Source organism: Apium graveolens, chromosome 4, assembly GCF_009905375.1.
Source record: "Apium graveolens cultivar Ventura chromosome 4, ASM990537v1, whole genome shotgun sequence".
In the NCBI taxonomy this organism is placed as follows: domain Eukaryota; kingdom Viridiplantae; phylum Streptophyta; class Magnoliopsida; order Apiales; family Apiaceae; genus Apium; species Apium graveolens.
The window spans coordinates 3791842-3809940 of NC_133650.1; positions in this window are offsets into that span (position 1 = coordinate 3791842).

An 18099-nucleotide genomic window follows, 5' to 3' on the forward strand; every position below is an offset into this window, starting at 1 on the left:
TTATTTTATAATAGTTAGGTTTTAGAAAAAGATAATTTAATAAACTTGTTCAAAGTATAGATTCAATTCACATCCGTAACAATTTACTATCAATGTTGGAAAACTATTCTCGGACAAAATATGTTTAGTTCAAACTTTGATGTTGGTTTGGTTTATTAACATTAGTTTCAGAGTCGTGAACGGAATTTTTATCTACTTCACAATAAAATTCTTCTTTTTCCCGTCCATTCGTTTGTAATATTATAGAAAATAATTATGTTAAATTAATAAATTAATTAAGTTGAACAATTATGTAATTTCAGCGAGTACCGACTCACTATCAAATTTAGTTGGAGAAAATAAAAACGACAACATCTTTTACTTAAAAAAGGGTATAGATTAAAAAGAATTGTCTAAAATACATGCAGAGAAAAAGTTGTGTTAATTAGTGAAAATAATAAAAAACCAACAAATTTTACTTGTAAAGGTAATTGACTATATATTAATTAAGTAAGGGAAATTGAATAAATTATTTTTTTTGTTAGGGTGATACATACTCGTACATAAATTGTACCGAAATACAATAAAGAGGAGTTTCTTTCGTACAATAAAATTTATCGTCTAACCGAAAGTCATGCAAGATGGGCCTCCAAAATTTAGACAATGTAGTTTTAAGGTCCAAAAAGAGATCACCCGAAAAAAAGAAAAAGTGGAACAACTTATTTGAAAAAACGAAATCGACTCTTTTTTAAAGAAAAAGTGGAACAACTTATTTGAAAAAACGAAATCGACTCTTTTTTACATTATTAACGTCTTTCTATTCCAAGCCATCTACTCTCATGTCAAAACCCGTTCCGACATAAATTAACACAGGGGTTAGGTTACCTAATAATCTCTCCTATATATAATAGCACAACAAGGGGATAATATTTTGAAATTAAAAAGTCTCATTGAAAAGACTAAACTACCCCTAGTTTTATTATTTATATAAAAGTTGTGTTTTGTGGGAATCGAACTCGAGTTACTTCATTCTTCTATACAACCCCATACCACTACACTATTTTGTCACATGTGCTTTTTATTATACACATAATATCTAAGTATGTTAAAAGAATATTTTATTTAACTTTAAAGATAGCTACTTGAATTCCGCAAAAAAAAATGATAGTTACTTGAATATTTGTACAATAAATTTTAAAGAACTGAATTCCAGATATAAAGTTAGACATAATACATAAATGGATTATTATCTTATTTATTATTATTTTATAGTTTGAAAATATATCTCATATATTTTTAAAATATTTTTTATTATAAAAAGTAATTAAAATGTACATATATAATTTTTAAAGAAAATATTGAAAATAGAATCGCCTATATATAAATAATCTAGATTGGTATTAAATATTTAGATAAGTTCGAATTATAATGAGTCAATGAATTTTAGTTTATTTTGAATTTGAAATCAGAATTTGGCCCATTGGCTACATGACTAGCCGAAAAACATTGTCACATTCTACGTTTAGTAAATTTAAATTACAAGTTCGACGAGAATATCTTACCAATCACGTGAAATTTTTTGATATTTTATATTAATATAAATTACTGTGTTTGAGATATTTATAAGATCAAGTCAATTGATTATTTGTATTAAAATAATTAACTTCACTAGTAGCGCAATAATGTTTTGGAACTTGTCCCGTTTTTAAAAATATTAAAATTTGATATGAGATCTCACGAGATTTGTTAAAACTATGTGATATATTAAATCGATTTATTTTTTATTTTTCACTTTAAAAAACTAGCATTTTAAAAAGAATTCTTTTAGATAAACAATATTTATTGATCAGAATAATATTGTACAAATATTTTGAATTATTTTAATATTTTGAATTATTCAAATAAAAGTTATATCTATACTATATTGTAGCATTTGATTCAATACATTCTATATTATTTTAAAAAAATATATTGTTCAATAATTTGAAGGAATTAACCAGTTCAACTAATATTTATAAAACTTTATCCAATTGAAAAACATTTAATTTTAGGAGAATAGTATACAATATTATCAAATTATTATATGAAAAAATATTAGATTTGTAATGAAAGAAACTTAAAAATAGTTTAAATAACAATATAATTACAATTTTCCTTCAAATTCTTGAAAAAATTCATGAACATCAATTATAAGTCTTACAATATATAATTTAGTTTTATGTTACATGATTGATACTCAGTCGCGTAAAAAACAAATATTGATTGTGTGTCGGTGATAATGTGAATACCATATATAAATTATTGCAATTTATTTATTACATAATTTTAATTTTTGTATAATTATAAATACATGTTATTTAAGTAATCAATTGTCTCAATAGATATTAATAATGATTATACATGTACATAAATCAGATATTTAGCATATAAATAATTGAAACCATCGTAATTTCCTAAGAAATATAATATATGATAATTCACATGCTAACATAGACACATATAACTTAATCTTATTTTGTTAAGAGTAGTGTAAAAAAACTAACATTTTTCCAAACACATATACGTTAAATTTCAAAAACTAATATTTTTCATTAAAATTAACTTTTATATTAATAGTAGTGTAAATTTTATATTATTTTATATTATGATTGCAAATAATTCTGAATTCAGTTGTTCATTTTTTATCATTTTAAATTGAGTAAGTTAATTGTAAGTTAATAGAGAACTCAGTAATAATATAGACCAGTTATATAGATTATTTAAATAAAATTCAAATTTTTTGGTCAACTTTGTATTCAATATATATGTTAATTTTTAACTTTTTCTTTGTAAACATACCAACGACATTCTACATATTAAGTTTATTTGTTTCATTTTAAACGTACTGACTACCCTGTTTATATTTATTCATTAAATACAATTATACAACAGAAACAAAAAAAAATATATTTTTTAATGAGCTATATTGGAAATGTTATTTAATTTAGTAATGTCTTGTATGAAAATGATACACAAATAAATACGTTAGACATTATACAATATTTACAAATAAGAATATAACTAAAAACATTATAATTGCATGCATAAAAAACTATAGAAAATAACTCGTGCTTCGCACGGGTTATTATGCTAGTTATTCACTTATATTCCAACATTCTCCTGATCATCGAAGCTTAAAACTTTAAAGAAAAACGTATTATACTAGGCTAGGTAAAACGTCCAATCAAAGGGAAACCTTTGGTTAGATACATTATTCTATATAGAAATTTAAGCTTAATAATATATTTAAATATTATAATAAAATGCACAAAATAAACCAAAAAAATGGCACATAATTATGGCAATTGAGTAAATTATTGAATTTGTAAGGAATGGCAATTATGTAATTGAAGGAAATACCGTATCAACCAAACTTTTAATGTTTCGTTTATTATATAATACTAGCTCTATTACCCGTGCAAGACATGAGCTAGCTTTATTTTGACAAAAATTATTGGTGATTTTCCTGTACTCATTTACGATATTTGTGTGTTACTAATACGATACTTTGTGGTTCAAGTTAGAACAATTAATGCGGCGATAAATATACTTGAATTTATAAGTTAATCACCTGACAATAAGCTGACTAAGCAGATCTTTTACAATAATCAGTAATAGTGGAGTGTTGTTTGATCGACCTTCTTACAACGTTTCTCAAAGAACATGAACGATATACAACGATTGGTATAGCCTGAAACCGTTGTGTTAAGGTAGATAATCTATTGTTAATCATCTAATAATGAGTTGAGTAAGTAGATGTATTTCAATAGTCAGTAGTATTGGAGTGTTGTTTGACGATCAACATTCTTACTATATTTCTCAAAGAACTTAGTGTTGTTTCCGTGGAAGACACACAAAGTTGGTTGTAGTTTGAAAATATTGTAGTAATGGAGATTACATATTGATAATCACCTAAAAACACTTGATTAATTAGATGATTTACAATGATCAGTAGTGCTAAACTGTTGTTGCATCCAACCTTCTTACAATGCTTTTTAAAGACATTGTTGGTGTCTTACCGAATCTCAGATAACAATTACATACTGTTGTTTGATACAGGTCTCAGACAACATCTCGATACTCAACAGTATTTGAGGGTCTCAGATAACTGGCATAAATCGTTGTTACATCCTATTTTCCTTGTAGTGATATATTATGTCGCTAATGTAGATTTTTGAGTGTAACATTATAAATGAAAAGAATGTTTTACTATTAAGTTAGTGATTTGTTTCTATGGAGGCTATTAAACTACGAAGGTTGAAACAGAAAATAGCAAGATTAATAAAGTATAGTTCACTAGTAATATATTATCGAAAAAGTATTATTTAATGTGTGAATGTCTGTGATTAAATTTGTTAATAAAATTCTATATAAATTAAAAAATGATCATAATCATATTGTTGTGCACGAGTATAAAGTTTGTATATCGAAATTAGTTAATCACTCAAGTCTCTATGATTAATAAATTATTACTTATTATTATTATAAAAAAAAATATATTTAATATATGAACGTTGATTCTAAATTTGATTTTAACATTCTATGTAAATTAAAAAAATAATTATAATCATATTGGCGTACATGAATTAAGTCTATTGAAATGTGCTAATTATCCAAATCTTGAATCATTTTATTTTATATAAATATGAAAAAAAATTGATAATAGATATTTATGTAAATTACAAAAATAATTATAATCATGTTGTCGTTTCAAGTAGGGATGATCATCGGGTCACTTCGGGGTCGGGGAGTGCTATCCCCGCCCCCGATCCCCGAACCCAAAACCGATCCCCGAACCCGCCCCGATCCCCGAACGGGGATTATTTTACCCCCGTTCCCCGCCCCAAATGGGGAACGGGGATCCCCGCGAGGATTCAGGGATTTTTTTATTTTTTTAGTTTAATTAAAATTAAATTTTGAATAATATTTTTCAATAAAAATTTACATAGTAAATCATAATATATAGATATTCTTAAAATTTAATATTAATGTTTAACCTTAATTTCAATTAATATTTATTTCTAATATAATAATAAAAAAATATATTATTATAATGAAATAATATCACAATTGATAAATTTAAATCATTTAGGAGATAAGAAATTGAAAATAATAATATATTTTATATATTAAAATATTTATTTGAGATATTTATATATATACAATATTTTTTTATTTAAAATACGATTCGGAGTCGGGGATCGGGGCGGGGAAACACTAATCCCCGCCCCCGGTCCGATCCCCGAAGTTTCCCCGCCCCTGGTCCGATCCCCGAATTTTTTACACATATCTCCCCGATCCCCGCCCCGTACCCGAAAATATCCCCGATTTCCCGCCCCGTTCGGGGCGGGGATCAGATCGGGTTCGGACGGGGTGGGGGAAATGCCCATCCCCAGTTTCAAGAGATTCATTATTTTTTTATGTTTCCGTCATATTACACTATCAGCAATAATGACTGATTCCCCCGTGCAATTCATGAGCATACTCTACAGACTACAACACATATAATATGATTATGAGTATAAGTGATTCCCGGATTATACATTCATAAATATTATTTAATGTTCACATTTTTGCAAAAATTATCGGTTGATAAAAAAGATCATTAGCTGTTATTATAAGATTGTGATTATATTTACATACGTTTTGACATAATAATCTCCTTCAATTCTTTAATTTTAAATATATTTTTTTATGATCTCCTCTTGTAGATAACTAAAAGAGAACTGAGTTGATTTTATATCGCCCAACCCGTGAATTTTTTACTCCCGCCGGGATAAACATAACTATTAGGTTATAATATAATACATATATAAATTATACGTTAGTTTTAATGACCGAAAATTGATCAACTATAAATTTGAATTAAACTTAGTATATCGAAACCGATTAATTAGTCAAGTCTCGAATTATTTAATTTTATATAAGTACCAAAATAAATGGTAAATTTAATATAGGTTGAGACACCCAATATAAATAAATAGTCATCTAGTTCCATAGTTAATGTTATTAAAAAGTAAATAAGTAAACCTATAACTAAGTTGGTTGATGTTAGTAATTTAAACGTATATATATTTGGTTTAATTCCCAATGACAACAATAATTCTAAATAATTATCTGAATTCGGGCGTAAAATTGTAATTTCGAAATAAAAGTAAATTATCATCTAACTCAATAATTAATGTTATTTAAAAATAAAAAAGTGAGTATCTAGATAATGTTGTTAGTAGTAATCCCGTTGTAACCCACTGGTATAAAGTTGATATATCAACATGAGTTAATCACCCAAATCTTTAATCAATTATCTTATATTAATTTAAAATATAATAATAATTCTGTTGTAGCCCACGGGTATAAAATATGTATATCAAAATGAGCTAGTTACCCATATCTCGAATTATTTTGTTTTATATGACTATTATATTTAATATTAAATTATATAGGCCGAACACAACAAATAATATTAATAATCTCGCTATAACTTACAGGTATAAAGTTATAAATATTAAGTTAAATATAGGCTGAGCACAACAAATTTTTTTACTAAAATATGATAATAATTCCATTGTAGCCCATGGGTATAAAATTTGTATATCAAAATGAGCTAGTTACCCATATCTCGAATTATTTTGTTTTATATGACTATTATATTTAATATTAAATTATATATAAGCCGAACACAATAAATAATATTAATAATCCCGCTATAATTTACAGGTATAAAGTTAGTATATCAACGAAAGTTAATCACATTAATCCAAAAGCATTGCATCTTTCAAAACTAAATAAATATTAGATTAAATATAAATTCAGTTACACATGATTATACTAAGTTGTTTTTCTCTATTTTATCAGGTGAGTCTTTAGCTTAAATGGTTAAGGCCTCTAATTTCATGGTAGAGTCTTGGGTTCGAAACTCTTTGACAACATTATTTTTATATAACTTAAAAATAAATTGGGGTAAAATAGTAATTTCACATGAATAAAATATTTCCCCAAAACTTGATATTGCAATATTATATATAATAGATTATAGACTATAGCATAAAACCCGTGTGATTCACGAATTATTTTTAATATTATATAATTTTTTGAATTAATTTTAAAATAATTTTTTTGGTATTGATTTAATATTAATTATAAATGTACACATGTGTATAAATTAGTGATATTTTTTTAAATAAGTGGTTTTAGTTTAATAAAATAAAATTAATGATTGAAAAATAAAGTTTTTATTGATATTTATACGTCTGTTCAGAAAAGATTATGTATGTTTTAATTAAAAGATAATTTTAAATCATATAAGTATTATTTGAATTATCCTGTTAGGTCACACACACTGTAGAGGGGTGAATACAGTGTATAACACAATCAAATCAAATTCTAATAACACAAGTAACAGAAAACAGACTTTATTCAAAGCAATAAACCCTGTTACAGTATGGAACTGTCCTCTTTCAGTGATGAACAAATATCACGAGAGCTGCTAGGGTTACAATGAATAATATTCTCGATAATGATAACACTTATAGTGTAAACCCCTATGTTTGTGTTTATATACTACACAGTTACAAGATAATCGCTAATTGATATGAAATATAATTCTGCTTCCTAAAATATATCAATCAGATATCTTTTCTTCCAAGTATTCTATTCTTCATAGAATTCCTTCTTCATGCATATCTCTTCTTACATTTGTCACGATCTTCTCTTCCTTTAATCAGCCGCCTTCCTTATCTGAACGTTTCCTTTAAGTCCTGATATTATCTTCTGATAAATATCTCCTGAACCTTAAGTACTGATGACTTAAGTTCTGACTTCAGTATAAGTGCTGATTTCAGTTAAGTACTGATTTGTCCTGTTTAAGTAAGATCTGCAAACTAAACATAAATTATATTAGTCATGATATTATCAAATATATCTAACAATCTCCCCCAACTTGTAAATTAGCATAATATACAAGTTTAACAGATATTTGATGATGTCAAAAACATTAAGTACAAATGCATGAGAATTTGACTAGATAACTACAACTTACAGTCCTTAAAGCTTTACCAACTTTAACTTCTGATAACAACTTCAGTCTGTATAGATATCAGAATTTGAGCAGTTGTAGATCTTGGCTTGGCTTCACCTTCTGATCTCTCTGATGTCAGGAGTTGTTCTGAGATAGTTCTTTAACAAACATCTCTCAGCATATCTGAGTTCATCAATCATCCTCCTTTTAGCATCTTTAAGCTCTGCAAAATCTTCACCAGTTTGGAAGATAGCAGCCCTGAGGTCATTAATTCTAGCTTTCCTTATGTCCTGATCCAGTCTGATCAAATATGCCTTGTCAGACTCAAGATTGAATTCTACAGCCTTGTAACCCAGAAAGGTAGTTATAATCTTAGCAGAGTTAGGCTTCATCTCAACAATATCACCCTTGTGATCTCTATACTTTGGAAGATATGTGTTGTCAGATTTTACAGAATAAAACCTTTTCTGTCTCTGAATTTGAGTCTTCAAATAGTTTGCAGCACTTTCTGTTATTCTGTCATTCACTTGAAGTAAAAATAAAACATGTTCCAATTCTTCAAAATACTTCAGTGGAATAGCATTTTCCCTTATATGGTAAACCCTACCATTTGTCATGAAGTACAACAAGATGTGTTCTTTCAAGTAGGTATGGTAAACCATCTGTACAGATTCTAGTTGATTCAATGTTTCAGGAGTTGCTCCAATACCTGGTTCACTTAAGGAAGTTGGATCATTGGTCGTGTTCTGTACTCTTCTTTCATCAACACTACCCAATCCAGATTTATCTCTTGCTTCCTTTCCAGTAACCACTCTTCCTTCAAAACCACTTGATGCAGTCTTCAAAGGTTGAGTCTGTTTGGCTTTGGTGAATCCTGGTAGGAGTATCTTTGAAGGTTTAACATGAGCAATGTCAGAGGTTTCCTTTTCCTTATCTTATGATATCAAGTCAACTTGAGCTATGTCAGAGGTTACTTGCTTCTTTTTAATATCAGAACTAACTATCTCTTGACTCTGAACAACTTGAGCTATGTCAGAGGTTGTCTTAGAAATCTTCCTTGAAGTCAGAGTAAGATCAGCATCTTCAACAGTAATTTCTTCATCCACAGGAGGCACATAAACCTTTATAGGTTCACCAACTTTTTCTTTGCCTTTGGACCTTGGATCTATCTGCAATTGTGATTTATCCTTGGTTGTCTCAACATTTGTCCTTTCTCTTATCACAATGCCTTTAGCCTTAGGAAGTTTCTTTTTACCAACAGAAGCTTCAGATTTAGAATTGACTTTTTCTGACTTAAGTCTAGCTTCTTCTTCCATCAGACTCTCAAAGTCCGTTCCTGGATTTTCTTTCAGAAATAACTGTCTTGATATTTCTTCATCAAGATCCAAAAGTTCATCAGAACTTATTCTTTTACCAGTATCAGAAGTAATTCTTTTTCCAGTATCAGAACTTGTTCTATGACTTGTAGCTTCAGCTCTTCTTGATGAGAAACCACTACCTTGACCATGACCTCCACCCATTCCAGAGTTTCCCTGGTCATCTTTTTCGTCATCCTTCCCCTTCAGTGTCTTAACATTTTTGCATTTGGACTTAATTACTTTCTCCCCCTTTTTGGCATCAGCGGGTAAGAGAAGAGAGACAAGCAATTCCACTGAGGATTGGATTTCATTGAGTTGAGATTGCTGAGAAGCTTGATTTTTCAAAATTTCATCAATCTTAGACTGTTGCTTCTCTTGGGTCTTCTCCATGTAAGCAACTCTGTCAAAGGTAGGTTTGAAAAAGTTTTTCTTGTCCAGCTTGACAAGTGTATCTTGCTGCATTAAGAGTTCTTGAACCCTGTTCAACTTGTCCTCGGTAACAGACTGTTGACCTTGAAGATGCCTTGTGGTAAATGCAGTAACTCTTAGCTGTGTCTTGAAATCTTCATTAACTAAGAACTCATCAGCTTTTGCAAGATTCTTAGCAAGAATCTTTTCAGATGGAACAAAAGTAACTGTGTTCCATTCCTTAGTCCACTCCTGTCCTCTAGGAGTTTCACTCCAAGGTACTAGTGCTTCTCCTCGAACAAACTTCTTGACTAGTTCAGATTTAGGAACAGTCTGTTGAGGTGCATGTCCTGAAGGACCAGTGTAAGAACCCTAATTTTTGTAATATTTTAAAACTTCTGTGAATAGTAACTTGAGCTGATTAAGTAATACGTATGGGGATCCTCATAAAATGAATAGTGGAATTTTGAGAATCCGAGATCATATTCTTGTTTATCGAGGAAAATAAGTGAATGTAAAAGCCGACGGAATTCGAAGATTCACGATTATACTACATGTTTTCGTATCCGTAAAGAATGGCGTAGAACCGGGAGTACTACGTGAAATAAATAATATGTCAAAGTGTTTCTATGATCAAGAGAAATAATGGAATTGGTTATAGGATTATAAGCGATAAAAGAAATCGCTACGAAACAAGTCGTTATACGTGGAAACTATCGGAATGGAACGACGATTGCGTTTACGATAAATAAATGAATGAGAAATTAAATCCCATGCAAGTTGTGAAAGGAATATGTCCTAAGTCCAATCATGTATTAGGATTTAGGAATAACTTTTTATGTAATCTGTTTTGATTTCATTGATATTAATAAAAGACCTGTTTTGTTTTTATTACGAGCTCTATCTATTTAAGTGTTTAAATAAGATATACCATAGTTTAGAGTAAAGCTTTTTATTGATTATGATGAGATCATAATAGTGAGACCTAAAAGATGATAACTCTAAACTTAAATAGTTCCTGGTCATAGGATTACTAACTGGTAATTAATAATCCGCAAAGATCGGTACATACTATGCTTGCTTCATTATGAAGGAAGTCTGTTCTTATAGACATTTGTGTGGTGACACTATAGCTAGTATGTAGGTGCTTATTATAGAATAAGTTCACTGAACATGACTCGCACAGCTGAACAACTGATGGAGTTCACTCACGTGTCAGCAGTTGTTCACATAGTGATAGTTGTACAAGTATTCTTAGACTTGAGGTCATCATAGTCATCTTGTGTACACTGAACTATGCTTTGGTTTAGTTCTTAGTCTCCAGGGACAATTATTAGGGTTCTACTGGGTATAGGAATTTATACACGAAGATAGTGTATGATCAATAAAGGATCTACCCCTTCCAGTGAAGGAAGCGAATGTTCAAGGCTGATCCACTTATGCTAGTTCAGGAATCTCTGGCCAGAGTGAATGAAATTAGAAAAGAGTTTCTAATTTGCATAGAACTACGCATAGTAAATGGTAAGCAAGTGATTAAATTAGATAGGCTTGACACGAGATCCATGCCTTGTATTTAATCGGGACATTGTAGGGTAGAAGGAGTTTATTGTACGGTAACTATTCACTGAATAGGTTCTTGGTATTCTAAGCAGTGAATTCATATTATCCGGATAGTCGCGATATGCTGAGAAGTATCCCTCACGATGTAGAATAAATGTGATTAATTAATTAATCATATTTAATAAATTAGAGAATTTATAAAAATAATGATAAAATAGTTTTATTATTATTTATTTCTACTACCGGCTTAATATTGAACCTACAGGGTCACACCATAAAAAGAAAATGATTTATTGGCGGAGGAATTAATTAATAATGGCTAATAATTATTTATTTGTGAAATAAATAATTAATTGGCAAATTTAATAATTGATTAAATGAGATTTAATTGATTATAAATTAATTAAGAAAAATTATTAATATTATTAATTAAGGATTTAATTTTTGGAAATTAAATCAAGAGAGAGAATTATTTCTAAAGTGTTTAGAAAAATGATTAATAATTAAAAGGTGTTTTAATTATTAATGAGAATAATAAATGGGATAATAATAATAAAATTTATGGAAAAATTTCAGCTGAAAATTTTGCCTATAAATACACTATTATAGACCCTATTTTTATCCGAACCCCAAAAACCCAAAAAGTTTGGAAAACCCAATTCTCTCCACCTCCTTCCTCCTCCTTAACATCGTTTTCTTGGTGGATACCGGTGGAGTGCTTCACACTTGAGAAACAACTGCTAAGGATCTCTGATCGTTGTCTCCGAATTATTTTAAAGGTTAGATTCGATCCCTACGTTTTTACCACAATTTATATGCTTTTATTTGGATTTTATATGTGTAAAAATGTTTTGTCATGCCCCGCTGCGATTAAAAATCCAACAAGTTGGCCATGCATAACCAAGTCCTAACTAGTAGTTAGGAGTGTAACTAGATGATTATAAGCTAACTAGAATAGTTAGTGGAATAGTGTTGAATAGTGTTGAATAGTGAGTTGGTTTGATTGTGTGGTGAAGTGAGAAAAGGGAGAAGTATGGCTTGTGTACTTGTTTGTCTACCATCACCTTTGCCAAATTATTGTCAAATCTGCTGCATACATCCCATATATTCATTATACACTCCCACACTTTAGCCACAAAAGAAAACAACCCCTTTTCCCTCACTTAAAAGCTCTCCCATTTTTCATTCGGGCAGTTCGGATTTTCTGAGCAAGGGAGAAAGAAAAATTCATAACTCAAAATATAATCATTCAAATATCATGAAATTTTTACCATAGCTTCTCTATATCATGGGTAAGATTCGTACCAAATTTCAGCCTCAAATTATTGTTTTTCCATTTTATAAAAATGTTTGAATGAGGTGCTGAAAGGTAACTCCGAAATTCTAACTTGTTTCTTGGTTTTGTTTCTTAAGGATCTAGCCCTTCTAAGTGTTTTCTAAACAAACCAAGCCTCAATCATCCTAGCACTAACCTTCCTAGTATCCAATAAGGTATAACTTTCAACCCTTTAAGGTTTTATGGTTGGATTTAAGAGTTATGTTTGTTGTGGTGTTAAGATTCAAAGGATTGTATTTGTTTGAGTTTGTATTGATTATGTTCTTGCTAAAGGCTTGAGATGTTGAGTTATAATCCATGTATGTGGTACTATATAGAGCATATAAGGTATATTTGGGTGGATATTGAGAAGTACTTGTGTTTATGATGGTTATAGGTAGTGATTGTGTTAAGATCAAGTAGTAGAAATTGAGTTTGGGCATTCTTGCACTTGATCTGTTTTCTGCAGGACATTCGGCCATGAAAATGGTTAAAATTTGAAAGCCACTGGCCATAACTAGATAGATCTTGTTTTTTAGTTTCTATACATGTGTAAATCATCATGAGGAGATTTACGGTTAAAGAGTTATGGTCGTTTTAGTGTAAAATATTCCTGTGATTAGCCAACTGCACTTAAGTCCACTTGCATGGTGATTTTGAAGGACTTAAAATAATTTGGAGATTCTGGAAAAATTATGAAAAATGGATATGACAGTAGAGAAGACTGTCCAAAAAGCATTTTGTGAAAATATTAATTTTTTGATTTTATAAAAATATTTTGGTAAAGCGAGCGCAAGCGAGAAACGCATAAAAACCTAGTTTTGATGCGCGTTTTCTCACGTTCGAGCTTAAAACTCGAAATGGACTTTCTAATGCGAAAGATCAATTTCAAAACTCGACCATGTTATAAAGTGAGAATATAAGTGTTGAGAATGTGACGATCGGAGATTCGTTATACTTGAGTAGTTGCGAAAGTTGCTTAATAAAAGCGAGACGTTAATCGCGTACTAACTTAGACCGTTAGTGCTTGTTTATAGATCGTCAACCAAACACCAGAGACCATACCACTTCGATTACTCGAGGCAAGTTTTCGAAACCCTATCTCATACTATCCATGCTATATATATACTGTTGTGATATTGATGCCATGATTTACAGTTCAAATACATATGCTTGTCTATGATATCAATGCATACGAATTATGCGATTGTTTACGAAAACAAATTTCGTTTTACACGAGTATGAGAAATTGAAACGTATTTCAAATATAATATATGATAATGGGAGTCAGAGATATTTTAATAACGATTTAATTCCGAAGAGAGCCGGACGCGAAAGATTTCTATTTCGATAAACAAAGTACGTTCGCGTAATATATATATCAAGCGAACGATTGAGATTTTGACTTAAACTTCGAGAAATATTGGTTTATTCATTTAGGGGACACCCTTACTTGATTGATTATTTTATAAAGCGATACTTAAGGGATTATTAAATATCCGGAAAGTATTTAAAAATATACTGAATAGTTTATAAATCATTTCACGTTATTTAATAAAGATTTAACTATTCAAAGAGCAATTATAGGATACCAAATCCTGTTTTGATTATTTGATTAAGGTGTCTCCATTCGTTGGACCTTATTCAGAAATATTTTGTATTTAAGATTTTATCAATTCATTGAACCATATTCAGAGTTATTTTATATATAAGGTTTTTATCAATTCATTGAACCTTATACAGAGATGTTTTAATTATAAGATTTTATCAATTCATTGAATCCCTCTTAAATTATTATGAGACCTTAGATATTTAATATCTTCGGACTTCTAAAAACTTATTTAAAAATAGACATAGTTCCCAAAGGTACTTTCTAAATTATTCAAAACTCTTGAAAGAGATTAATCATTTGAAACGTATCAAAACCTTAGGGAACTTAGTCTAGAAGCATAAGAGTTTTGCTTCCTCGCTCAATAAAAACAAGTGAACAATATATGTAAAACTTTACTACAGTTAAGGGTTTGAAAATAATTTTAAATTCAAAACTTGGACAACTCCCAAGGATCAATTGAATTAAAAGTGATGAATAAATCATCTTATTTAAAGGTCAACTCAGAACGATCTTTTCCTTCGATAAAGGATTTTGTGTAAATGATATAATTGTTTTGGGACTGGAATGTGGCCTGCCCGGCACGGAGAGGTATCGGGTAGTGACCAGGCGCGGAGTGGCGCAGTGTACAGTTATATGGTCTCAGTGACCATTGACTTTCGGACTTGCACGGAAATGGGCAACCATGGTGTAATATCTTGATAAGCCCAAAGGAGGCTAGGTTTGTATTCCTTCTACTAGTAGAGAAAATTTCGTACTCGGCTGATCACCGGTACGTAGTTTATTCCAGTAGAGTCCCTTTCTTCCATTTTGGAAAAACTGTTGTGAAATATACAACAGAGAGCCGATAAGGCTGAGTTTTAAACAATGATATTGATGAATATATATCAAATCCATTTGAGAAATCTGCCGATAAGGCTGAGTTTAAATAAGGATGTTGATGATTATATATCAAATCCATTTGAGAAATCTGCCAATAAGGTTGAGTTTTAAATTGGGATGTTGATGAATTTATATCACACCCGTTTGAGAATCTTGGTTCGAGTAACACCTTGAGATTTTGAAATAAAATGAGTACGAGTATAAAATGATTTTGAGAAAGAGATGAATACAAGTATCCAGTGGATATACTATTGTAGTTGATTTTGAGAATATTATAAATTTGACAAGCATATAAACTTTCAGAACGCTTTGGAGATACAAAGTATAATTATTGGTTTTATTTATCCTTACATACTTAATTATGGGGATATATACCTTGATGAGCTATAATGCTCACCCTTGCTTTTATATATCATATCACAACAGACTACCAACATGGATCAGACCAGGACTGCTATCCGTAGGCGGGTAAGGAACGCTCGTGAGTTCTGTAGGCTTTTTGTGCGCCAGCCCCGTCAGGTAGACAAGTGTAGATGATTTATTTGATACTGTTTCCAAGCATATAACCTGTGTGTGTGAGTTTGAATAAAAGGTCAATTAATATTATGAAAAGAGAATTATTTCATTAATAAGTGATCGTAATGACCCGAATTCACGACCTTAGATTTGGGGGTGTTACAGAAATGGTATTAGAGCCAAAGGTTATAAGTCTTGGAAACAGTAAGAGTAAAATGGGTAGTCGGATTACTATGGAGTAGTCGCGACGGTAGTACCCAGGGGGACCTTAGCCTTAAGAGTTGAGGCATTGGTTGAGGTATTAACAGTCGATTGAAAAGCCAACATTAAGGGAAGAGAATGAGTTGTAGCACTCGGAGAAAAGAGTGCTAGGAGTTATATGCAAAAGAGAGTCCATTGGTTGAGCCGATAGAGTTTGTTGATGGACTACCAGGAGTTATGTTGAAGTGTTTATGTGAAGTGTTATACGGAAATTGATGGAATCGTTTAAGATCGACAAAATGGGGAAAGGAGAAAATTGTACATGATTTTTTTATAATATTGATATAGAAGTGGAGCTAAGTCTCCGGAGAAAGCGGGATGAAGACGATACCCCAATACCATGGGTTGTTTGGAAAACCCGAGTCTTGCCACTCATAGCTCTTTATAGAGTGTCCTTGAGGAGACATATTAGGCAAGAATCAAGATGCTTAATTCTTTTACTATTAAGATTATTACGTTACCTGAATTGGTTGAAAGTATTGTTCTGATAATAAGGGTTCAATACATGGCGAACAACGATTCTACCAAGAAGGGTATTCGCTATACCATTGAGGAATCTATGTCATATAAGGAAGATTTTAGCGTGTCCCAAGATGAGAATGCTATGCGATAATACGAAATCATTTCGTCCGTTAAGCCATTATGGTTCGGCACGGAAAGCGAGAATCGACAGAATAATTTCTAAAAAGTTTCATGCTCCTGCAATTAACGCAGCAAGCTCCGAACTACTGGAGGAGAAGACCAATAAGTCTGACGTAGAATTCCAAGAGTGGGATGTCACTAGGAGCTATGTGTATATTCTCGACAGGATGTCGTCTTTTGTTAACGCATCAAATCAGGTGCGTGGGCACAACGTTGCGAGTAACTAAAGAGGAATGAAGAATGTATTTGTGACAAAGCGAGTTATTAAGTGACTTTAACATAATGAGTAGAGACGCGAATAATGTTATATTGGTGATCTTTTATATTAGCATAACGATGCCACCCCGACATATTGGGAAACTAGAGCAAACCCTGCTGAATTTGTAAACCAAAATAACCAAGAACACGAGGAAGTCGAATATAATGAATTCGACTTAGAGGATTATAATGAAGAAGAAACTATGGATACTAACGAGAGGGAAGGCCAGAGCGCAAACCCCATGGACCAAATTATGAATCTTCTTCGAGAGAATTTAAATTATCACCCTCAACCCAGGTTGATCATGTTCCAGTTACTAAAGTCTTTAAGGCTTTTAAGTTGTTAAAACCCCCAGAAATTTCAAGGGACTGCTAACCTGTTAAGGCCAGAGCTTGGCTGAAAGAAATGGAAAAGAACTTTGAGAAAGTGCCCATAGAAGAGATGCAAAAGACTGTGTTCACCAATTATATGTTGAAAGGAGAAGCAAATTATTAGTGGGAACCTAAAGGAACCCTGGAGACTGATGTGATTATCACATGGGAAAAAGTATTTCCCGGGTTTATGGAGGCTCACATGGAGTTGAAGTTTCTAGAGATTAAGTAAGATAAGATGTCAGTGGTTGTGTACAAAGCCAAATTTATTGAACTGTCGAGATTCATTCCGGAGTTTGTGAACACGAAAGAGAAAAAGGCAAGGAGATTTCAGCAAGGGCTGAAACAATGGATTCAGGACCGAGTGTCATTACTTGAGATAACAGACTATGTGCAAAAAGGCCTCGATTGTAGAGGCAGAGAGTGAGCAAAGTCAAAAAGAGGAAGAGAGCAAGAAGAGGAGTTCGGAAGCCAAGGCGGCAGAGCGATAAACAGAAGTTTCCGATTAGGACGGAGAGGGGAGCGGTGTCCCAACCTGCAGTGGGTACCAGGTTTAGCGAACCGGTAAGTAAGAGTATCGCCCAGGGAGGTGGTCAATATAGGACTACGTTTCATAACCAGTTTCGGTCACCCCTACCAGATCATAAGTCATGTGGGGAGAAACATCCCGAGGTATGTAATTTGGGAAAAGAGCTACTGAGGTGCTTTAATTGCAACCAACCAGGACATTATTCTAGCAACTGCCCCAACCCAACTAGGGCGTGATAACAGGTAACCTTTTACTCAATTTGGTTACTGCAAATATTCTGTTTAATTCTGAAGCAACTAAGTATTTTATATCACGAGATTTTTGGCCAAGTTAAAACTTAATGTGATTCCAACG